Source organism: Mus pahari, chromosome X (genome assembly GCF_900095145.1).
Source record: "Mus pahari chromosome X, PAHARI_EIJ_v1.1, whole genome shotgun sequence".
In the NCBI taxonomy this organism is placed as follows: domain Eukaryota; kingdom Metazoa; phylum Chordata; class Mammalia; order Rodentia; family Muridae; genus Mus; species Mus pahari.
In genome coordinates this window covers 61,927,244-61,932,054 of record NC_034613.1, presented here as the reverse complement: position 1 = coordinate 61,932,054, position 4,811 = coordinate 61,927,244, and the positions used below count along the sequence as shown (strand labels likewise).

The following is a 4,811-nucleotide window of genomic DNA, read 5'->3' as shown; positions in this document are numbered from 1 at the left end:
CTGGAACTCACTCTGTAGACCAGGCTGGCCTCAAACTCAGAAATCTGCCTGCCTCTGCCTCCCAAGTGCTGGGATTAAAGGCATGTGCCACCACTGCCTGGTGGAATCCCTTCTGTTTGAAACCTTTGATGATCTTGTCCACTAGCCTGTGTTGTATTCCTTCTGACTTGATGGCAATGAAGGTGTGCTTGAAGTTAGCAATGGTCTGAAAGCTAGTGTATTGGCCTGTGGTAGCTTTGAAGAGAGACTGGAGCCATCAGTGAACCAGTGAGGTAAGTGGAGAAGGGGTGGGAGGTATGGGCATGGTGATTATTTTTATTAGGCTGTTACTATAATTTTAATTTTTGAGAAATAGTTTCATTGTTGAGTCAGCAAGCTTTGAATGTGTGATCCTCCTGACTGAGCCTACAGAGTACTTGAGATTACATATGTTCAATGAGTACACACAACTTGGATTATTTTCTTAATGACTTTACCCTAGTTTTTTGAGGGAGTCTATGAAATGTCCTTCCCAGGCTTTTATTCCTTTCCCCTGTTAGTGCTTTGCATAAGATTTGACTTTGATTGTCTTCTGTTAGTTCATTTTCACATGAAGTGAAACTTGTTTTCCTGCTTTTAGGGAAGAATAGCATAGCACAGGCTGATTATCTCTGCTCACATATGTGGAGCGCCCTCTTCTGTTGAGTTTGTGAACCCTCCAATGCTGATATCTTGCTATGAGTTCTTTGTGCACTTTTTACCATATTAGATATTTTCTTCATTACATTTCTTTTTTCTCTTCTCTCTTTTTATTAGATATTTTCTTTATTTACATTTCAAATGCTATCCCGAATGTCCCTTATACCCTCCCCCCACCCTGCTCCCCTACCCACTCACTNCCACTTCTTAGCCCTGGCATTCCCCTGTACTGGGGCATATAGAGTTTGCTAGACCAAGGGGTCTCTCTTCAGAATCATGTCTACGGACTGATTCTTTAGGCTTCCAAGTTTGCTTTGTTTTTGTCCCTGAATCAGTTCTTCTGTCCTAAGTCATCCCTGAGAAAGGACGGACATAACTTCCCTTTCAAAGTCAGGCCCTGATTCTTTGTGATATGGGCTTAGTTTAGGGGTCACCAATTGACTGGAAACTGCTGGTCATCCAAATATCTGTTGTGCTTTCTGGCTTATCTTCTGTACTATTTGTTTTATTGGGTCATTTTTGCCTCAGTACCAGTTAAGTAAAGGATACCAGGCTGCCCTCCCTACTCAGGCCACATCCTCACCCTTCTCCAACCTACAGGCCACCAACCTTCTCTAATCTACACTAAGATGGACTTAACTTCCAAAGGAAGCTCAGGATTCATTTTAAAAAATACACAAGTCTTAATGTATGTAAAAAAAATATCCAAGTTCCAGCGCACAGTCTCCTTTTTGTTTCACACTTCTGCCCTCTTCTTACTTGGACTCCTCTGGAGAAAGCTGATGAGGCTGGGTGGGAGCCATTAGTTCACTTCCTTTACCTCCCCAAACTACAGCGTTGTTTTTTCTGTACTCTGGTGGATTATTTACATACAGTATCTTTTTATTTTTAACTTACATTGACCCTTTGAGTTTATTTCAAATATGTGAAATGTATAGGCAGTAATTCCTGATTCATAGATAAAGAAGTAGAGATAAAAGGAGGCAACAGTAGATTAAACTAGCCAGTTAGATGCATCTCTAATGGAATACAGTCCTCCAAATTTGTTAAATACCTGTTAGCATTTATAAAGTTAAAGAAGCTTTCTTGATGAGTTTGCTGTTGATGGCAACCAAGTCCAATTTCAAGTGATGGTATTTAAAGCCAGGAGATTGGTATGGTCTAGCACAGCAATTCTCAAACTTGAAGTTTCATCAAAATGAAAAGAAAGGATTGTGAAAATATGGTCTTCTGGGCTCCTCCCTTTGGAGCTCCTTTTCAGCAGGTCATGATCTTTCTCACAAAGTTCCTGGGAAATGTTGATACTGCAGGTTCCATACTCCTGGCTCTGAATGTAGCTAGAAACAGAAGGTGCATTATGTTCAGATTTCAATGTTAGGAGCATGAAAAGGAGCAGTTAGAAAGAGATGGGGAGGCGCCTCCGCTCCTGCCTGGGCCGCGGCCATGCTCCCTCCCTTCGTGGAGGAGGAAGAGGAGGAAGGAAGAGCGGCGGTAGGAGGAGGGCCCAGCACAGCAGTTGCACCGCCGCGGGGAGGAAGCAGAGCCCGCGGCTGCAGGGTTTTCATTTCATATGGGGGAATGGTAGTATGCTGGTCAGATTTTTGTCAACTGGACACAAGCTACAGTTATTTGGAAAGAAGAACTCTAAATTGAGAAAATGCCTCCATAAGATTTGCCTGTAGAAAATAGCTTCAGAGGTTAAATGAAACCGGGCAGAGTTCACCCATGAGGCATCGCAGCCCCTCCCGATGTTTGGGCATAGCTGCTCCAGAAGCAAATTGACCCATTTGGATGAGTTAACTTTTGTCAAAATGAAGAAAATCAGTCTGAAGACCTTCAGGAAATCTTTTAACCTGAGTAAAAGCAAAGACGAAACTGAGTTCATGGTGGTTCAGCCCCAGTCCCTTGCTGGCGACTTCGTGAAAATGACTCTTTATTCGGGAGCTGCTATGACAAAGACATGGCCAGTTGTGACATTGGCAGCGAGGATGAGAAAGGGAAGAACAGGTCCAAAAGCGAGAGCCTGATGGAGACTTTGAAGAGGCTAGGTTGTCCACCAAGCAGAAGACTAAGGGCAAGGGCCGCACTGCACCCACAGATGAGGACACCTTCTCCTCAGCTTCAGTTCCTGGTGGGCTCAAGGATGTGCGTGCTCCATGGCCCATCCGCTCCACATCACTGAGAAGCCACCATTATAGCCCCACGCCCTGGCCGCTGTGTCCCACCAGCTCGGAGGAGAAGTGCATCAAGTTGGAGATGCGAGTGAAGGCGCTGGTGCATGCTGCCAGCCCAAGACCAGTCAACTGTGTGCGCAAGGAGCTGCAGGAGCTGCAGCCCAAGGAGCTGCGGGAGCTGCAACTCAGGGAGCTATTGCATCCCAGGGCGCTGCGAGACCTGCAGCCAGAGCTGCGCCCTGAGTCCCGCTGCAGCCCCAGCTCACCTGGGGACCTGAGCCTCCACCTGGAGGAACACGTGCCTGTAGTAATCGGACTCATGTCTCAGGACTATCTTCAGTACACCGTGCCTTTAGACGACGGTATGTGCCCTCTTGAAGGGCCGCGCAGCTGCTGCCTGGATACGTCTTCTCCCATGGAGGTGTCAGCCGTACCCCTGCCAGGGGCAAGTGGTGCCTTCTCCGAAGACGACAGTCATGTGGACCAGGACCTGGTTGTAGGCCCAGAGATCCTTGTGACTTCATCAGTGAACAACTTGTTGATTGGCACCACAGGAGTCATGTTGCTGAGCCCTAGAGGAGGTCATGATGACGCCCCTCCCCTCTCACCGTTGCTACCTCCAATGCAGAATAACCCAATCCAAAGGAACTTCAGTGGCCTCTCAGGCCAAGACTTGCACATGGCCGAAAGTGTTCGCTGTCATTTGAATTTTGATCCCAACTCAGCACCTGGGGTTGCTAGAGTTTATGACTCGGTGCAAAGTAGTGGCCCCATGGTTGTTACAAGGAGGAGCTGAAGAAGCTTGCAAAACAGGGGTGGTACTGNGGCCCCATCNCANNCTGGGAGGCAGAGGGGAAGTTGGCAAATGTGCCAGATGGTTCTTTTCTTGTTCGGGATAGTTCTGATGACCGTTACCTTTTAAGCCTGAGCTTTCGTTCTCATGGTAAAACACTTCACACTAGAATTGAGCACTCAAATGGTAGATTCAGCTTTTATGAACAGCCAGATGTGGAAGGGCATACATCTATAGTTGACTTAATCGAGCATTCAATCAGGGACTCTGAAAATGGAGCATTTTGNTATTCAAGGTCTCGATTACCTGGATCAGCAACTTATCCAGTCAGACTAACCAATCCAGTGTCACGGTTCATGCAGGTGCGCTCTCTGCAGTATCTGTGCCGCTTTGTTATACNTCAGTACACCAGAATAGACTTAATTCAGAAACTGCCTTTGCCAAACAAAATGAAGCATTATTTGCAGGAGAAGCACTACTGAGAGATTGGGAGCCCTGTTTCTTGCACTTTGGGGTTCAGAAACAAGACTTGAGTACAGTTTACAGACTTACATCGCCATGGAAGTCTTTGCTGCCATAACTTTTAGTTTTTATGTGTGAGATTCATCGATTCGTTCAGGGGTGGGGGAAGTGTCTGCAAGGCGTCCTGAATTTATTTTGGTTCTTGAAAAGGGATGTCTTGAGGGTTTAGAAGTGTGAGTTATCTTTCCTTAATGTGCAGAATAATCACAATGTGAATGACCAGGTTCTCTTTAATGCCCCTCCCAGTCCTTTGCTGCTATCCACTGTGATTCTTATGCATTAAAGCATATTTCATGTGTATTCAACCCTAAGGAAAGTTGAATGAAATATAAATTGCTATGATGTTAAATGGCCCAGTTGAATAAACATGTGTGGGATAAAACATTTACATATACACTGAAAACTGATTTTTTAAGTCTCACACTTTAAAAATGATTTGTTCAGAATTATGAATTAATACAATGTTGATAAATGGAATGCAAATCTGCCAAAAAAGGAGATGGGGAAACAAGAGCAGGGTGATACTCAGAGTATTAGAATCACTGGCTGAAATGAGAAGAAAGGAAGTGTGGAAAGTTTGCAGACAGGATACCATGAAGGGGTAAAGTGGACCAGAAGAAGGAGAGTCAGACTGATGGTCAGTT

At 45.3% G+C, this 4,811-nt stretch overlaps 1 pseudogene; it reads left to right on the top strand.

Annotated features, from left to right (window-relative positions):
• Positions 1-2,480: 2,480 nt before the first annotated feature.
• Positions 2,481-4,199, top strand: LOC110314000 (annotated as a pseudogene).
• The last annotated feature ends 612 nt before the right edge of the window (positions 4,200-4,811 follow it).